General features: G+C 48.0%; 1 long non-coding RNA gene across 1 annotated transcript; it reads left to right on the top strand.

Annotated features, from left to right (window-relative positions):
• Positions 1–7,815: 7,815 nt before the first annotated feature.
• LOC125524438 lies at positions 7,816–8,912 on the top strand. The gene is made up of 3 exons (XR_007290753.1): positions 7,816–8,190; positions 8,337–8,406; positions 8,721–8,912. It is a non-coding gene; the product is annotated as an uncharacterized LOC125524438 (long non-coding RNA).
• Positions 8,913–9,243: the final 331 nt, after the last annotated feature.

The raw sequence follows: 9,243 nt of genomic DNA, 5'->3' as shown, positions 1-9,243 counted from the left end.
CGCTCGGGAGAGGTAGGGAGAGGGAGGGGCTGGACGGCGGTGAGGGGCGGGGCTGGTGTGGGCACAGGCGAGTGGAGGCCACCGACTTTTATAGCCGCGCCGCGCCCGTGTGTACGCGTTCGAGGAAGGGGAGGCGTCGGCGCGCCGTCCCGTGACGCGCCGCCCGTCAGGAATCAATGGCAAGGCTGACCGGCGGCAGCCTTGCCATTGATTCCCCGCGGGAACCGAGGCCGTTGGGGGAAGACGAGGCGCCGAGTCGCTGACGCGGCTGACCCGCGGCTTTTTCGCGCCAAAACAGCTCGCCCCGGCGCCCCCGGGCGCCCCCCAGCGCGCCGGGTTCGGCCTGGGTCCGCCGGCGTTGTTTTTGGCCCAAGCCAGCGAAAATCGGGCTCCTGGGGGCGCGACTGGGCCGTTTTTTGGGCGCCGGCGCGAAAAAATCGCCTGGGGAGGCCTCAGCACCAGCCACACTAGTACGCTGCGCCGGCGAGCGGCACCAACAGTACCACGACCTTGGTGAGATGGGCCGACTTTGTCAACCAGGGCACCAACAATACCTCGCCGTCCTCGCCTGCTTCAAGCAGGCTAGACTCATCGCGTGCCTCACGAAGTTCAGGGAAGAACAAGACTTCTCCGGCCGCCGCCGGCGTTACCCTTGTCACCACCGTCGTCTGTGGGCTAGACGGGCCGGGCGAGGAGCTCGAGAGACGCCTGGATGGCGTGCCCAAGCAGCTGCTTCGCTCTCCCCGCCACCCTTCTCCGCCCTTTCGATCTTTCCCGTCGGCGTTATCCTTGTCACCATTGTCGTCCGCGGGCTGGACGGGCCGGGCGAGGAGCTCGAGAGACGCCTGGATGGCGTGCCCAAGCAGCTCCTCCGCTCTCTGAGGCTACCGTAGCAAGGTTCTTCCGATAGCTATCGATGGACTGACGCTGCCGCACGGGCACCACAAGTCAGAGGGGGCGGCGCAGCTCCAGACAAACGAGCAGACAAACGAGGCGTCAATGGCCGAGGACGAGCTAAGCCTTCTACACTACACCACATTCGTTTGTTTGTTTGGTGTACTTGCACACACCAATTAGCCGGCGGCTAGAATCGATCCATCGGCCATGCACTTGTGAGGAAGAGATTGGAGAAGAAGATGCGTATGAAATATGGGCCCACATAGTAAGTGACAGTAGAAACGATCCCGGCTGGGATCGCGCCTTTAATACTACGCCAAACATGATTTCACTGATACAGAGTTAGGATTGACTGGGATCTGTAAATACAGGGTATCAATTTTAAGGATTTAAAGATGAAAGTTTGTTTATGTCGGCCTCTACCAATCTTAAGATTTATTTCAGACTTCCATTTAGATATGACACCCTGTCTCTTCCGCTTCTACAAAATGACAACAAAACCCATAAAAATGGCCAAGAAAAATAAATAGAACAGAGACCGAAAAAATAAGCCTAACAAAAACGTCCTGACAACTGAAATCGCGACCCGGGATGCGCTCGACAAAAACGAAGCAGGGTCAAGTTTGTCTTGGAATGGACATGCAAATGGCTCACATTCCTCCCCGATTGCAGTAGCTGTAGGTCTATAAAAGTGCGCATGAAACTGTTGTCCTCTAGAAAAAAAAAAGACAATTCCCTCGAGAATGGATTGTCTTAGTATAATGTTCTTATTCACGGAGACAACAAAAGAAAAGAAAAAAGTGCAATGCATACATGTATGTCATAGCAGGCAAAAAAAAAATCCCTGGCCATGCATAGATACAAACAGGCAGTCCACATACACAAATACTCCCTTCGTTCTTAAATATAAGTCCTTTTAGAAATTTCACTACAAACTACATACGGATGTATATAGATATGTTTTAGAGTGTAGATTCACTTATTTTTCTTCGTATGTAGTCCGTAGTGGAATCTCTAAAAAGACTTATATTTAAGAATGGAGGGACTATAAGTGATGAAAATGTAAAAGAAGAACGGGCCAAAACCTGTCCCATGCAAGCGAAATTAACATCACAAGCCCAAACACAAAACTATAGGAAAGAATCACGGTGCCTATAGCAACGTATAAAAGAGAGCAACTAATTAGAGGTTATCTTCTACGGGGACCTCCAGGTCACCTTTGGTTTCATTGGAGAAGTAGTGTGTCTAGCCGCCGCCTCATGACACGTGTTGTGTACTTCCTTTGGATTTCGTTTTTATCATTTTTCTGTACTCAATTTTTTAGCTTTAAATGTTTTTTTTGTTTTCTCCCTGTTTTCCCAAGGTTTTGGAGAAAAAACCAAGGATATTTTTTCACGTGGAATTGATTTTTGTGCTTTCACCAGAAGCACAAATTTGTGTCTTGTGAAGCCACAAATTTGTTTCAACGAGAAGCAGAACACAGATTTGCTTTCGCAAGAAGGACAATTGTTTAGAGATGGAAAAAAATATGCTTGTATGAAAAGCACAAATTTGCTTCTCGTGAAGGCACAGATTGCTTCGGCGAGAAGCACAACTGGGCTTGTCGGAAAAAAATGTGCTTCCACAAGAAGCACATATTATCTGCTCGCGGAGGCACGTATTTGCTTCCAAGAGAAACACAGTTGTACTTCTCAAAAAGGAAAAAAATGTTGCTTCCACAAGAAGCACAAATTTGCTTCTCGCAACTAATTAGACGTTATCTTCCATGGGAAAAAACATTCCGAATTGAAGAAAAGAAAACCATGAAGCTTCGGGTTTTTCTTCCATTTCTTCATCATTCATTTTTTTTGGTTGCCTATTTTTTTTCAGTTTTTGTATTTTATTTTGTAGTTTTTGGGTTTTGTCATGTTTCTAACTTTTTCATGAAAAAATTTCATCGAAACCTATTAACATGGGATCTAGTTTCGAAGATCTCAATGCAAGAGATCCAACGGTGAACAGTTTGGGACTTGGATGCATGGTTCAAGAGATAAACCATTTTGAATAAATGAATCTATGATAAAAGGGAAAACCCATTATGCGACAAATGACGCACATATAGTGTGTCATTTCTCAGCAACTGAGAAGGTGGGAGTGACATTTCTTACCTAGTGATTTTGTTTGTACAGACTAGAAAATAAAAAAGAAAATGCAGCCTACATAACAAAAGACACATGCACATATTTGTTGTTGCGAAAGTTGCCATTTGCTATTAATAACAACTTTGCAAGTTTGGTACATTTGGATTCTGTTTACATGCATTCTTTATATGTTGATGATTATGTTGGAATATTAATGGTGTGGTAAGGTCTTATTACAAGTACATTGTTGTGATCAACATTGGATAACTTGGTGCTTGTTGATTTTCTAAAATATTTCAGATTTCTTACGTGCACACAAGGTGTTTGTTGAAATGCCTATGAAGAATAGGCTTGTTGTTTTGCTCATTTTTGCTGCCCCTTTACGCTTACAATGCAAAATATGCAGAAAAATACATCTAATAAATTTAGACTAACGGATATGTTGGTTGACCAATTGCTTGGGAAGCGACAAGCATCACTTGCATGACAGTTGGCTTACAAGCTTTGATGCGGAGTGGGGTAGTTGCGCAAACATCACGAACACACTAGATACAACCAGGGTTGGATTTTATTTATGTATAGCAGTATCAACCATTATGCTGAAGGAGGCTAACTGATCATGCGAGAAGGAGAAGAGGAGGGTGAGCACGTCAATCGACCAGAGGTGATTTATCGTATGCTAATTTTTTTTCTTGCTAACACACCGCGTATCAAACAAGAAGTTGAGCATGTTGCATGTACCATGAATTGATCTTTGATTATTTGTTGCGCATTTTATCTTTTTGTGTCATTGAAAGTTCACCATTCCCCCTAGTGGGTTTTGATGATATATGACAACTTGATCAATGGGGATAATACCCTTGCTCTAAGTTCTTTTTATATCAGGTCCCAAAACATGCAAGTTAGGAAGATGACTACTAACCCTAATTTTCAAGGATCGAGTGTTGGCAAGTTGAAGAACTATCTCATGGCATATCGCGATACAACATTAGTTTGAGTCAGGTTATGGAATAGCTCCTAATATTGCTGGTGGCGGCTGCGGGGAAATAGAGACATGTGCTTGGCTAAAATCATTTCCAAAGGTGATGGTACCTACCACGTGGGTCTCATCACCTTTTTTGTGAGTGAGAGAGTGCATAGCTCTACCATTCTCTCTCCTCTATCTCTCATACAAAAGCCTAGCATTTTATTTTTCAGAGATATTTTTTATGCTTCATATCTTTCAAATCAAAATTTTCATTTCAGTTTTTTTAATATAATTGAATCATGATGACAAGACCTTTCAAACAAGACCAATATTGACATATTTATAACTCATTTAAATATCATTGTTTCGACTGAGATAATCAAAATAAATTTCACAAGTAATTCAATTGTTTCCATTATTTCAAAACAATTGTTCCAATTATTTCAGAATGGTTATTTCAGTTATTTCACTATTTCAAAAAACCTTTTCATTTTTTTGTAAAACATATTTCAGTTATTTCAAAGTAGTAATTTCTAGTAATTTTAAGAATTGATTTTAGCTATTGAAAAATACTGGATTTCAATTATTTAAAAACTATTAATTCAATTATTTCATCACTTCGTAAAAATATTTTATTTTTTCACAACAAATAATCATATTATTTCAAAACCTTTGATTTAAAATTTCCATAAAGATTTCGCATTTCATAAAAGAATGTTCAATTATTTCAAAAGAGAGAATTTTAATAATTTCAAAAGATAAGTATTAAATTATTTCAAAGAATATTTCCTTTTTCACATAAGTGCTGTCAGTTAGTCAGAAAAGTTGGATTCAAGTTTTTGTTTAGGGCGAGCTAGAACGCAGTCTGGACACATAGGACTTACTCCTTCTTTCGTAGGCAGAATTGATATGTATCGTGGCCATTACTTGTGGGCCGGCCCATTATTCAGTAGAGAAGCAAAGGGAGCATTTCCATTACAGTTCTATTGTGCTTCCCGCGAAATCAAATCGGTGCCTACACAAGAAGCAAATCTGTGCCTGCATGAGAAGCAAATTTGTACTTCCCATGAAAGGGCACAAAAAAAATCTTGAATTCCTGTTTCATCCAAAACCTAGGAAATACCGGATGAAAACCAAAAAGCTGGAAAAAAAAAACCAATCTAAAACGTGAAAACACGTACAGGAAAATAAAATAGATAAATTCCAAAGGCGCCCAGCAGCAAAAGGCGCATTTTCTTGTGCTCTTTTTGCCATACTAGGCCACGCCTTGCTGAATACGAAAGCGGAGGACACATATAAGGAATTGAGGATTGCACTGCACCTGACCTACGTTATTCGTGATTAACAAGCTTCAATCCACAATGGGGTCGGTCGGGATCCGTTCCCCTTCAGCTGCATCTCTAACTATACAGACAGACATGCCACAACCAGGGTTGAATTTTATTTTCGTAGGAAGTAGTACGAGGTACAGTATCAAGAGCTGGTGACGGAGGATGACGGCACCAGCTACCATCGGCCGGCCGGCTGCCGCGGCAGCAGTTTCACCCATGGCGCCAACCTCTGGGACGACAGGGGCCTTGAACCCTCCGGCGGTTAGCTAGTTTAGTTAGCTAGGACTCCCTCCTCCCCCCGCGTCGCCTCCTCTGGCGGCTCGGGGGCAGCCCCGTCGCGCCGCCGCCGGCCCACTCCCACTCACCCCCATCCGCTTTGCCGCCGCCGGAGAGGACTCCGGCGAAGCCGCGCGTGCCCCAGGGATGGTGGCGGCGGGGCTCCTTTCTGTCGGCTCTCGCCAGCTAGCGGGGGATCCATCAGACGGCGCTGCAAGATCCGGTGCGGTGGGCCTCTTCGCCGGCGTCAGGGGGTGGATCCGGGGCTGCTCAGTCCGGATCTGGCGCGTGGTGGTGCGGTGCTGGTGGTGCGGGGCTGATGGCGGCGGGGTCGAGCGCGCGAGGTCCTGCTGGTCCGGTGTCTCGGTGGTCGACTCGTCATGGCTCGGTGGTGGGCGCTGGCTGGAGGAGGAGAGGCCCGACGCAGCTGGCTGGTGACAGCGTGTCGCTGCGGAGCGCGCAGGCCGGTGGCGCCTTGGTGCTCCTCGCCGCGGAGGCGCTCGAGCCAAGCCAGATCTGCGCTGGCTGGAGGTGAGGGCTCATGGCCGGCGCACAGCAGGTGAGGTGGTGATGCGGAGGGCCTGATGGGGTCTGGCAGAGGAGATGTGACTCGATCTAGTGGGGGTGGCGCCAGCGGGACGCAGTGCTGGGTTCTCACGGGCAGGTTGGTGGCGGCGCTGCGATGGCTCGGTCAAGATGGAGTCTTGCGAGCAGCGAGCGGTCGGTCATCCCTGTGCGGCGTGGCGAGCAGCGGTGCTTTCCTGGTGATGCCAGCCTGGGATTTCTCCATGGAGAGGCGGGTCTGACTGTCGCAAGGCTGTTCCTTGGAGTGGGTGACGGCCGTCGCGGGCAGTCCTGGACCTGGCCGGAGGTGCTGGTTGGCTGCGGACCCTCGTGCAGGCTGGGAGTGGATGGTGTGGCCGCGGTTTCCCTGCCGGGTGGTCGGTCGTTGGTCCTCGACTATGCAGCTACTTCGGCAAGTGCTGCGGTGGCGGCGGTGTGAGGCTTCTTGGCAGTGCTGCCAATCCCATGGAGGTGTGGTGATGGGCGAAGCGCGGATGAAAATTTTGCACGGCTTCTGCCGGGCCGGTGGTGATGGCACCTGTGGATGTCATTCCCCTCCTTGAAGACATCGTCGAGCGTGTTCGCCTCATCCCTCGCGCTCTTGGTGTTGGTGGATGCTTCCGGGCGAAAGCCTAGATTCGATGTTCGGATCGGCACGATGGCGGTGTCCTCGACGCCGCTCCTCTGTTGGGAGCATTGTGTTTGGAGACATGACTGGTTCCTCGTTGCTCTCCTCCGATGTTCGCCGCTATCCTTTTCTGATCTTCAGTGGCGCTATGTATGTTGGTCGTCAGTGAATCCAAGGCGGTGTCTTCCCGGATTGAATCGAGTCCTGCCATTCATTTGCCACTTCTCTTAGGCGCTCAGGGTGGATGGTGCGTCGACAAGAGAAGTTCTACGGAAGTGTGGTCTTCGGAGGTGTCCGGCGTCGGCCGAGACGCGGTGCTGTGTATCAGTTTAGGATAGGCTTTTTGCATTGTAGCTTGCCTAGTGGTGGTGTTTGTTTATGATCTTACCGGTGTGGTGTTCGTGCTACACTTGTTGTTCGCATCGAGTGATAGCTTTCTTGTAACTAAATTCTGCATTCTATAAAGCTATGGTACGTCTAGGCGTACTCTCGAAAAAAAATTCCTTCGACAGTTACAGGAGCCGGCGCCGGGACACCGGCCCCTTGTACGAGGGGCTCGTCGGCCCTCAGAGCGTCCTTCAAGATGTACCTCGCCTTGGCGGACTCGCCCGCCGTGACCGCGCACAGCACCACGGCCAGCGCCAACAGGCGGCCGGCGGAGAGGCGAACGGCGGCCGTCGCCATGTCACTCAGAGTCAGATCTCTCCTCCGGTGCGCACGGCCGGTCGGGCTGGGGCTGGGATCGTATGCGCTGTTCACTCGCGGCAAGATGCGTGTGGTTCTGATTCGGGTGCATCCCCTTCCTCTCCCTCTATTTGTAGGAGGCGAAGAAACCACTGAAGATGCGATGCTGCATGCAGCTTCCGGCGCCGGCCATTGAAGGATGGCACATGGCTTTGGTTGGCGATCATCCCATGCGATTAATTGGCCGGCTAGCTGCGATGGCCCATCGTCATGCGAAAACATATTTTAGAGCACCTGCACCCCGGCCCGCTTATCCTGGGCGTCCATGTACATAGGGATTGGGGCCAGCCGTTCCCGTAAGTGTCTCACGGCACGATTAGCGGGCAGCTGTTATCAGTGGGACGCGACTGTTACCCGAGGGCACTGTTTCAGCCGGGTCACATGCACACAGATAACACAGAATCCTGCCGAGCCCCCCGTGACTCTGTTCCACCTCCGTCCGACGTTGGAGTGGAGTAGCTGTACCTGAGAATGCTAGGCGGCGGGGGAGACGGATTCATTTGAGATGGGCATGGAGAGATCACGGATCTGAGTGGAGGTCCGCTTGCTGGAAGCCTGGAACAAGAGGAGCCAGGGAATCAGCCGCAGGTCCGGGCGGGCGGCACCGGGGCACCGCCGCTGGTGCGATCCCGCGCCGGGAGGCATTGTTCAATTAGATCCCAGGTGAATATGTGGGTTTTTTTATTGCGTATTTCCCTTTTTGCTCTCTCTGGATGTAGATTATTTGGGAGCAATACACCCATATCAGGGTTTGGTTTTGGGCGCCGGATAGAAATTGACGATTTGTCCATTCTTCTGTGTTTTTGCAGCTCAAAATAGGCAGGCAGGAGGCTTCGCTAAATCTGTACCTGCGTCCATGATTTGGCCGTCAGCATGCAGGTATGTGTTTCTTTCATGCAGAGTTATGTTCCACATTTATTTCGTCTCCGCGGATGCAAATGTAATGGGTAGTAAAACCAACTGCGATTAGGACATACCTTTCGTATTGTTACTAAATCAAGGATGTCATGGGTTTGGCTGAATCGAACGATTTCAGGGTCGTTACAGTGTGCATGACTCAAATGGTACATTAATTTAAGTTCAGATGATGGCATGCACTGAAATATAAGTTTGCAATCTGTAATAGTATCAAACACAACATCTGGATGGTTTTCAAAGGAGTTATACATATAATCATTGCTTTGTTTGTGCAGAATCACAGCAAGCTCAATAAGCTGCCCACAATTCTGGAAGAAGATGAGTCAGACAGGGGTGACTGGTATGGACTTATCCAAGCAAGCATTTTTTCCAAGGCGCATATTTGTCTCATGCTGTTGATGCGTCTTTGTGCTTAATAAATGTTTAATCCATGTTACTGACTAATGTATTACACCTTGAAATATCTCCAGGTGTTCTATCTAGACAGCATCAACCTAGGCGATATAAGCATGGCACATGATGTTTTCCCCAGAATAAAAGTGTTCACAGCAGAAAAAATTAGATCCATGATTAATGCGGAGAAAAGGCCGGTGGATTCAACCAAAAACGGAGATTCCATTTATTGGCATATCAACGGTTGAGTTTGGAGAATTAGAACCGGAATTTATTCATCCTATCCGTCAAGTGTCTGCGAGGTAAACAACGACACCTGTAATTCCATCTGGCAGCACTGTCGCGCCCAGGAATTGTGATTATATATACGTATGAAGCTACAATTATTGGATTATAAAAATGAAA

The sequence above is a fragment of the Triticum urartu genome, chromosome 7 (assembly GCF_003073215.2).
Source record: "Triticum urartu cultivar G1812 chromosome 7, Tu2.1, whole genome shotgun sequence".
NCBI classification, from domain to species: domain Eukaryota; kingdom Viridiplantae; phylum Streptophyta; class Magnoliopsida; order Poales; family Poaceae; genus Triticum; species Triticum urartu.
Note: the sequence above shows the minus strand (reverse complement) of the source record. Positions and strands in the feature narration are given on the sequence as shown.